Below are 10,777 nucleotides of genomic sequence, written 5' to 3' on the forward strand. Positions count from 1 at the left end.
GCACATTGTGCAACAAATATGGCCCTGAATCTCCTTGACAATCATTCGCATTAGAACTCCAAAGGAGGTCACTAGAAGGATACCAGGAAGGAATGTGTCCCATCAAAATTTAAAATGAAAGAAACCTGTGGGCTTGTATGTGCATGTCATAGCCCATGTGAGGCTGAAACACAACAATCCTGAACAAAGAAGAAAACAATTATATCAATTGGAGGAGTCATGTGCCCAGGAAATATGTTTTGTAACTAATTAAGACCTCGAGCAAAAGGATGTCTCAAACTCTCTGGGCGGTTTAAGAAACTGTATAAAAGTGCTCGCGACTCAGGGTTCTTTAACCACTTCTCTTGACTTATCCTCCTTGGTGACCTTGGTAAGTCTGATTTGACTCTATCTTTCTATAGCTATCAAGATGTTGTGTTAGTGATGATTTAATTTCTGACTGAAACTTATGCATAACTCTGTGATTATTCACTCTCTTAAGGGGTTTTCCCATTGAGAAAAATGTATTAAGTTGCAGGCATTGGTGGATTCATGGTTTCGAAGTTAAGACTGCACTCTTCAGAGGTACATAGGAATTTGGGACACAAGGTCCTCTTTATTTTCATTAAAAATGAAGTGTTCAAATCCCTTTGGTAGATTTGAAAAATCTCAGACCCAACTTTTCAATTTGTGGTGTTAGGAAGAAACTCCCCCTATTTATTCCCTACAGATCTCTTCTGTGTCCTTCTGCATGATTCTGTGGCAGCTGGTACCGAACATTGTTCCAGACAGATTATTCTGATCCAGTAGGGCAATTTCTGTGCTCTTCTGTGCACTAGGAGCATATTCAGATGCAGATCCACAACTGGTGTAACTCCACTGAACTCAGTTGAACAGTGCTGATTTCTACCAGCCGAGGAACTGGTTCTTAGTGTTTTCCTTGGACAAAAGAATATTGTCCATTCATTCATTAGTAAGTGTTACTGACTCACAAGCTTCAGAAGCCAAAGCGCCACGTGCTGATTTTGAAGAGAACTGATCTCTCTGCTGAGGTTAAATCCTCACAAGGAAACGATCCCTAACAAATATGTCCTAGCCATGCTCCGTATAAACATTTTCTAAAAGGGAATAAAAATCCCATGTGTGCATGACAGAAACACTCTGTATTGTGTGTTTACTTACTCCAGACAGTGTTCTTAGGAGAAAGGGACTGAGAAGTGTTCAGAAGGGTTGGATAAGAGGGAGACTAAGAGAGAGGGGAGCAAGGGGCTACTAGGAGAAACTGGGAGGCAATAGGTAGCCAGGACATGAAGGTGTAAGACATCATTTCCCTGCTCCATCTCTCTCTGTATCTCCCTGGCCGGCTGTACAAGAGTCACTGAGTTTTGACCCTTTTTATTCCACTGGCCCTAGTGCATTGTGTTGACTCTTTTCCCTGCTGTGTGTTTCAGGTTAACCTCCAGCGCAGAAAGATGACTTTCGACGAACTCATGAATGAGGAATTGTATTATAACCCCTACTGTTACAAGGGCTGGCGCGGCTATAGAGGCCATTATGGCTGCTATAGGCCCTGGGGTTACCAGAGGCCATACAGGTATGGGTGGGGCCATCAGTATGATTGCCACTACCCTTACCGATGGGGCCATGGGTACGGCTATGGAAAGTTCTGGCCATGTTTCGCCGAGGAGCAATAGACCCGGAACAAGGAACAACCAGGAAACGTAAAGCGAGATACGGAATCACAACTGGGCTCACGGGCAATGGCTTTCGGAAATGCTGATGGCGCACAACTCCCATGGGAGCCGTGAGTCCTCAGCACCTCCGTAAATCTGCCCAGTATCTTTATTGCCCAAGTTACACTTTATGACTTTTTCCTCTATTGTCTTCAACAACTTCTGGTGTGAAATGCGTCACCTTCTAACGGGTGATTTGTTAACGACTTTCTCGAAACCCAGGAAATATTTTCTTTTTACTCTGCTACTTCCCATCTCCTCCTGTGTACTTCTCATCGTTTTCACATTAAACTGATTCTGTCTCCTAATAGCAAGCTTTTTGTTTTCCTTTCGGCTCCATTCCCTATTTACTAGCCACGATGGCCCAGAGTCAAACGAGCTACTTAGGTGCCTAACTCCCATTGAAATCAGTCTGAGCCATGAACCTAAATACCTTTGTGAATCTGGCTCTGTGGGTAACAACAACTCACTGCTGTGCAGGGAACCAGTTCCTGGGCATTATTTACGTCCCACTCGACCCCTTATTGTGCAGCGAATCAGGTCTGGCAAAAGTCTGTATATCATAAGCGAGGTATTAGCCCTATAGGTCCCCGCCCTGTACCGACTAGGTGTCGGGTATTCCTTTTCATTCAGAGCTTCTAGACCTTTCCAGTCCCGGTTCATGTCTAACAACAGGTGCTTGGTATGCTCAAGATGGGCAATGCCAGTACTGAAACCATCCCTCCTATTCCCTCCCTCCCAAGGGTGTTTAATGAAATGCCTGTCAGGTTGAAATTTCAGAAATTTTGAGCATCACTGGGCCTTGGTCCTGTGTAAAGGGAAAGGCCAACCTAAGTGCCCCCTTTTGGGCAGATGTGGCACTCTGGGTGTGTCACTTTCTCTCCCCCTACTCATGTCAAGCCAAATACACTTGCACAGATCAGGGCAATGACAAGACAAAAAAAAAAACTAGTCCAAAGAAGTGCCTCCCTTAATGAAGCCCTGGGACGGGAGCCCATGTAATAACAAACCAAATGCCCTTCATCTCCACATCCATGTTCAGATCCCACTAACTAGAGTCCACACAAAGTCTCTTGTGTCTGCTCAGGGTAAACTTCCAGAGCTGGGAGATCACAGCCTCTTACAGGCTGATCAGATCCTAGTGTCCCCTCCCCTATCCAGCTTCCTCTTCCGGATGAAATAGTCACTAGGGCAGTGCAGGGAGTCTCCTTATTTGCCACAGTCTGTTCTGTTTGTGGGCTCCAGGCTGACTGGTAAAAGGGGAGAACGCTGCTTCACCTACCCCCTGCCGTGAGTGGACCTGTTGGTGCACTCACCGAATATCCAGATCTCCTCATCTCTTCATGAGAAGAAGTCCACCTTCTCACGCCCCTTTTTAGGACTGTGTCCTACCCAGAACCAAAAGAACTGAAATGCTAAGTACCACTGGGTAAGACAGGCATTTGACTCCTTCGTCATCTGGAGCCAAAACAGAACTTCACAATCTGTCAACAACACAAATACATCTCAGTATTTAGTCTCCTTATTTCCCACCTGCCTTTTTCTTGGGTTTACTCTCAGATTGGCCTCTCATAGCCTGGATTTGAAGGACCAGACTGGATCGAAAGGACCTGACTGGATTGCTGTATGTGATACTGATGCACAGATGCAAGTACGGATATCAGTAACTCCAGGGAAGTCAGGAATGGAGTTTGCCCTTAAAACTTTTACTGTGAAAGACACCTGCAGGGTGTAATGTGCATATCGTACTCTTACAGTTTCATGTAAATACACCTGTATTCCCCCACTGTGGCCCCTTAAAGTTTCCAGTTACCCATCATCAGCGACTTGGGTGGAGATCTGCCTCTCTCTCGGCCTTCTGACAGGAAGCTTTAAGGCTATGGGAGCTCCCTGCCTTACCCTGTGATATCCCCAGCAAGCCTGACTGCCTAAAAGCAAGCACCTGTAGCCCCTCGCTCTCTTTTCTCTCTGAGGTCTATGAGCAGTGGACGGCCATCAGTTACAAGTTACCACAAGATCGGACACTTGTCACTCACTCGCGCTCAACTTACATGATTTAGAACAAAAGCAGATGGGACCCAGAGAATTCAGCTTCAAATTGAGATCTATTTTTAATGATTTTTTTTTCTTGAGGAAAACCTAGTCTGTTCTCAGTTACATGTGTTAGTGTGACAATAATGAAACCACCTGCAGAATCTTTGGGGAAATACTTTGTATTAAGATTATCTATCCCTGTGTGCAAAGCAATGTGGGTATGATTGTGTCTGACACACACAAAGAGGAGAGTTACCACAGCTCCTGCAGGAACTAAAACCGTACGGGGTGATTAAGATAAATAGTTAAGGAATGGAAACACTTCCACAGAGATGCCAGCCCCTGGCAGCCTGGCATATGGTTGTGCAGCCTTCAATCCCCGGGTGAGGAGGGAGCTGATGAGGGTCTCCAACCAAGAAAGGTGACAACTGGAAGCTGAAGGATTCGTGGGGGGGAGGGGAGGATACAGTTCCATTTATACTGAAACTGTGATAGTGAGATATTCACATTACATCCACATACAAGAAAGTATTCATGTGCCTCTCTCACACCGATTGCAATACAGGTTATGCACCTAATGAGTTCTGTGACCCTCGGCCACAGTGGTTGGTAAATAAGAAATGGAGCGGAAAGGAAAACCAAAAGGCTGGTAATATGATGCAGAATGACTTTAATGTGAATTAGAAGAGGAGTACATAGCAAGAGACACAAGGAATGCAGAGCAGAAAGAATATATTTCTAGGGTTTCAAGAAGGTTTACAACGAATCACTGGCTCCAAGCCGATGCATTTCACACCAGATCTTCTTCTTCCTTCAGTGCAGCTGTGGAGTTTGACAGTGAAATCCCGTTTCCAGCATTTTGATCCCAGTCAGGATCAAATGAGACAAAGCAGAATGTGAGCAGAGCACTAGGCCGTTTCTCCCTTATTCATCTTCCGTAGCAAAGCTAAACGCAGAGACAAATGGCCCATACTCAGGAAGAGACCAGTACACCCAGGGCCCAATTCCCACTGACACGAAGAGCCCTTTCTGTTGCTCTGTAAGGAGCCTGCACGTGAGTGTAAATGCTATTTGTGTCAACTTTAAGGTCCCTGCGTCACTGACCCTGTCAGGGTGGCCTAACGGGGCCTTCTTGGAATTGGCCTTTCGGCTGGTAGATAGTTACGGAAGAAGTCATTAGAATAGGGGGCATTAGCGGAAACAGTCACAAAGGGAAATAGAGCTACGAGGCAGATTTCCAGAGGCACTGAGCAATCACCGCTCCCGTGGCAGTGGGGGTTGCTCAGCATTTCTGAAAGCCATTGCCCGTCAGCTCATCGGTGAATCGTATCCTGCTTTTCCTTTCCTGGTTGTTCCTTGTTCCGGGTCTATTCCTCCTCGGCAAAACATGGCCAGCATCTTCCATAGCCGTAACCACCCCCCCATCGGTAAGGGTAAGAGTAGCAGGAACCATAATTGTGGCCCCACCCATAACTGTATGGCCTGTAGTAACCCCATGGCCGATAGCAGCCGTAATGGCCCCCATAACCGCCCCAGCCCCCATTCCAACAGGGGTCACAGCCCCAGTGGTGAGAAAGCTTTTGGTGGTGGTAATTCATCTTGCTGCGTTGGAGGTAAACCTGTAACACACAGCAGGGAAAAGAGTCAACATTATGTATTGGAGCCAACAGAATGGAAAGGACAAAGCTCATGGGCTTTTGTAACATGGACCATAGAGAGAGAGACAGAGCAGGAAGATATCAGAGCTGTTCAGCTGAATTCAGGGATCTAAGCTGACTTACACCAATTGTAGATCTGAATCTAAAATTGCTACTAGGGCCCATAAGGACATAGAAATTGCCAGACTAGATCAGACCAGAAGTCCGTCTTATCCGTTAGTCTGTCTGAAATATTGTTGAGTACTAGCTGCTGCAAACTAGAGAAGTACACAGAAGTGGTCTCTTGTGGAATAAACTGGGGACGTTTCTTTCTAACACACCTTAGTTAAAAGTTGAGTATGAAATTTTTTCAAAGCTACCTAAGAGATTTGAACATCTAATTCCTAATGGAAATAAACAGGAACTAGTGTCCAAAATGCCTATGTACCAGTGAAAATTGCAGACTTTACTTCTAAACCATGAATCTAAACCACTGCCTTCAACTGAATAACTACTATTTTAATGGAAAAATCCCTTTACATAGCCAATATTCACAATTCTGTCCTAATTTAAAACCATCACTAATGTAACATTTCAATAGCTCTAGAGATATTGAGAGAAATGGGACTTACCGAGCTCACGGAGAAGTTTAAGTCAAGAGAAGTGTTTAAAGAACCCTGAGTCGCTTGCGCTTTTATACAATTTGTCAGATTGCCTGGAGATATGAGACACCCTGTAGCTTGATGTCTTAATTAGTTACAAAACATGCTTTGCTATGCACATCACTCCTTCAGCTATTATAATTGTTTCCAGGATTATTGTGTTTTCAGCTTCACATGGTATGTCATGCACAAAACACCTTATAAGTTTCTTTCATATCAAAAGTTTATGGGACACAATCTTCAGTTTTATTCTGATTGCTAATTATTCTAATGACCTCTGCCAGATTTACAGTAAGAATGAACCTAAAGGTTAGTTCGAGCTGTATCTGTTGCACAACGTGCAGTCATGGAAAGGACTCAAGGTGTGTCCTTGTGAACCATACTGGTATGTACTGGGGGCATTGCACAGTTCTTCCTGAAAGTTGAAGGAGGGAAGGACCACTGAGCATAGCCTGGACCCCCAAGTTTTCTGATCTACTGTCCATTGAAGTCAACGGGAGTCATTACTCAGGGTGAGTTTTTTGTCTCAGGCCCCATGACTTATGTTGCTTAGAAATTCAGTTCCTAAATGACCTCCACCAACGCTGCAGGATCAGGGTGATCATCAGTGTGCTGCCTAATGTGGAGTTGAGATGAGGGATGGCGGTGGGTGAAAACAAGCAGTGCAACATTTTATAAAGGCTTTGAGATAAACCCTGGAATATTTACGGCATCAGCAACATGATCTCCATCCAACAGCAGCCAAGACAAATTGTGGTCTGCAAGAAAATACAGCTAATAAAGCCCCAGAAAAAAACACAGAAAAGATGGAGATGTGGCTTTCTTGGCCAAAGCTACGGGCTAAGCTTAGATTAATTGAAAACCTGATCAGCTTTAGGACACGCTGCAAGACCCTGAGCTTGCAGAATGCTTGTCTACCTTGCTGAGAATGATTTTCCAAGCGTAACACACACCATACATTGTTTCCTCTAACCAGGCAAGGGTGAAGAGCCTTGTTCTGATTTAAAAGCACTGAACATCTTTAAATTCTATGCAATTGTTTTGATTCATTCCAGTTGATCTTCTGCTCTTAAACTTTCCAAAGGAATTATATAATAAAAGGAAATAGAAAGCTTCTTTTAAATGGAAATCAAATAATCCCAAATTCTGAGCTACAAATTACAACCTCGTTAGGGGAATGACTCGAGTCACCTTGACATACATATTTTTAAAGTTGAGTAGATTACTCAATAGAAGGGTGTCTTCCAGTATCAAACTATTAATATCATAATAATATACTGCTTTGTGTATCAAAAACCTTAATGAGTGCTTGTGAAGTGCTCTGATATCCCGAGTCCTGAGGAAATAGAACATCCTCCAATGCTATGTGTTATGTGCTATGATCCCCTTTTTTCCTGAAGAGAAACAGGCGCATTAAGGTGAAGGTCAAACAGGGACCAAGTTGCAAAATCAGAAACCCAGTAGTCTTGACATCTGCTTTGTACTTAACATTGGTCCTGAGCCCTCTTAGACTCTTCACATTCTTGGCTTTCAAATAGGTCAGGTTGAAATTTCAAATCATAGGGCCTGAGACAAAATCCACCCACAGTAATGACTCCCATTGACTTCAATGGGCAGTAGATTAGAAAACTTGAGAGTGCAGGCTTTGCACAGCATTCCTTCCCTCCTACAAAGTTCAGGAAGAACTGTGCAATGCCCCCAGCACATACTAGCAGATGTTGCGTTAGTGATGATTTTAATTTAAGACTCAATCTTTGTGAGTATTGGCTACATAAAGGAGTTGTTCCATTAAAGTAGTAGTTATGCAACAGATACAGCTCTGACTAACCTTCCGATTAATTCCTATTGTAAATCCGATGGAGGGCACTAGAATGAGTCCAGGAAAGATTGTGTCCCATAAAACTTTTCAGATGACATAAACCGATAGGGTGTTTTGTCTCAGGCCCTGTGACTTGAAATTTCAACCTGACCTATTTGAAAGCCAAGAATGTGAAGGGTCTAAGTGAGTTCAGGACCATTGGTAAGTACATAGCACCATGTTGTCAAGACTACTGGGTTTTATTTCCGATTTTGCAACTTGCTTCTTGTCTGACCTTCACCTTAATGTACCTCTGTTTCTCTGCATAAAAACAGGGATAATAACACTCATGGAGAATGTTCTACTTCCTCGGGATTCTGGATATCAAAGCACTTCACAAGCACTCATTAAAGCTTTTGATATATAAAGCAGTATATTATTATGATATTCATAATTTGATACTGAAAGACACCATTCAATTGAGTAATATACTCACCTTTAAAAATATGTGTATCAAGGTGACTCGAGTCATTCCCTAATGAGGTTGTGATTTGTAGCTCAGAATTTGGGATTATTTGATTTCCATTTAAAAGAAACTTTCCATTTCCTTTTATTATACAAATTCCTTTGGAAAGTTTAAGAGCAGGAGATCAACTGGAATGAATCAAAACAATTCCATAGAATTTAAAGATGTTCAGTGCTTTTAAATCAGAACAAGGCTCTTCACCCTTGCCTGGTTAGAGGAAACAATGTATGGTGTGTGTTACACTTGGGAAATCATTCTCAGCAAGGTAGACAAGCATTCTGCAAGCTGAAGGTCTTGCCGCATGTCCTAAACCTGATCAGGTTTTCAACTAATCTAATCTTATCCCATAGTCTTGGCCAAGGAGGCCGTATCTCCATCTTTTCTTTTGTTTCATCTGGGGCTTTATCAGCTGTATTTTCTTGCAAAACCATTGTAGGCAGCCCACTGAGCTCCTGCCAGAATGATCACCCGATCCCGTGGCATTGGTGACACAATGGAGGTGGATTATGAACTGAACTCCTAAGCAACATGCGGGGAAATTCACCCCTGAGAATAGGGCCAGCACAAAGGCCTAATCGACTTTCAGGTCCCTATTAAGACCTATGTTGAAGGCTTAAGTGGGACGTAAGTGGTGCACAGGTGTTATAGTATAATTTTTCCAGGGGGGAATTTCAAGTCATAGAGCTTGAGACAACACTGAGTCAGAGTAATAACTCAGATTGACTTTAATAGGCAGTAGATCCGAAAACTTGAGGGTGCCGGCTTTGGACAGTGTTCCTTCCCTCCTACGGATATTAGGAGGAACTGTGCAATGCCCCCAGCACACACCAGCATGGCTCACAAGGACCAGACTGGATTCTTTTACAGGACAGCAGATTGTGCAATAGATCCAGCTCTGACTAACCTATGCATTAATTCCTACGGTAAATCTGATGGAGGTCACTAGTATAATTTAGGGTTAGATTGTGCCCCACAAAACTTCAGATGAAAGAAACCTCTAGGGTGTTTTGTGCGTGTCACGCCACGTGAGACTGAAAACACAAACAATTAGATTACCTGAAAGACTGAAGTGCTTAGCAAAGCATGTTTTGTAATTAATTAAGACCTTAAACGAAAGGTTGTCTCAGATTCTCCAGGCAGTCTGAGAAATTGTATAAAAGCGCTCGCGACTCAGGGTTCTTTAACCACTTCCCTTGATTTATCCTCCTCGGTGAGCTTGGTAAGTCCCATTTGTCTCATTCTCTTTGGAGCTATTGAAATGTTACCTTAGTGATGGTTTTTAATTTAGAACGGAATCTTGCATATAACTTTGTGAATATTGTCTACGTAAAGGGATTTCTCCATTAAAATAATAGTTATTCAGTTGCAGGCATTGGTAGATTCATGGTTTAGAAGTAAAGGCTGAAATTTTTAGAAGTACCTAGGCATTTTGGACACTAGGTCCTGTTTCTTTTCATTAAGAATTAGGTGTTCAAATCTATTAGGTAGATTTGAAAAATCTCATACTCCATTTTTAACTAAGGGATGCTAGAAAGAAATTTCACCAGTTTATTCCATAAGAAACCGCGTCTGTGTAGTTTTTTATACTGTGACAGCTGCTACTCAACAATATTTCAGAGAGACTAACATATTAGATGGGCTTCACATGTGTTCCACTGTAGCAATGTTAGACACAGATCCTCAAGCAGTGTAAGTTAGCTTAGATGATTAAGTTCAGTTGGACAGGGCTGATACCTACCTGCTCAGGTTCCGGGTCTTCGTGTTTTGCTTTGACAAAAGAATGTTTTCCATTCATTCATTAGTAAGTATTGCCGACTCACAAGCTTCAGAAGCCAAAGCGCCACGCTCTGATTCTGGAGAGAACTGGTCTGTACGCTGAGGTTAAATCCTCACAAGCTAATCTTAACACATTTGTCCCTGCCAAGCGTTGCATAAAAATTTAATATAAGGGAAGAAAAATCCCATGAGTGTCTGACAGAAATATTCTATAGTGTACGTTTATTTGTTCCAGTCAGTGTTTTTAAGAGAAAGGGACTCAGAAGGGTTCAGAGGGGTTGGCTAGGAGGGAGGCTAAGAGAGAGGGGAGCAAGAGGACTAGGATGAGGAAATAGGAGGTACAATGTAGCTGGGAACTGAGGGGCTAGATGATCCTTTCCCTGCTCTGTCTCTCTCTCTATGGTCCATGTTACAAAAGCCCATGAGCTTTGTCCTTTTCATTCTGTTGGCTCCAATGAATGATGTTGACTCTTTTCCCTGCTGTGTGTTTCAGGTTTACCGCCAAGGCAGAAAGATGAATTACCACCACCAAAAGCTTTCTCACCACTGGGGCTGTGACCCCTGCTGGAATGGGGGCTGGGGCGGTTATGGGGGGCCATTACGGCTGCTATCGGCCATGGGGTTACTACAGG

The 10,777-nt window shown here is 43.3% G+C and overlaps 1 long non-coding RNA gene across 1 annotated transcript; it reads left to right on the top strand.

Annotated features, from left to right (window-relative positions):
- Positions 1-294: 294 nt before the first annotated feature.
- Positions 295-2,020, top strand: LOC135976796 (uncharacterized). The gene is made up of 2 exons (XR_010594087.1): positions 295-370; positions 1,431-2,020. It is a non-coding gene; the product is annotated as an uncharacterized LOC135976796 (long non-coding RNA).
- The last annotated feature ends 8,757 nt before the right edge of the window (positions 2,021-10,777 follow it).

This window comes from Chrysemys picta, chromosome 20 (assembly GCF_011386835.1).
Source record: "Chrysemys picta bellii isolate R12L10 chromosome 20, ASM1138683v2, whole genome shotgun sequence".
NCBI classification, from domain to species: Eukaryota; Metazoa; Chordata; order Testudines; family Emydidae; genus Chrysemys; species Chrysemys picta.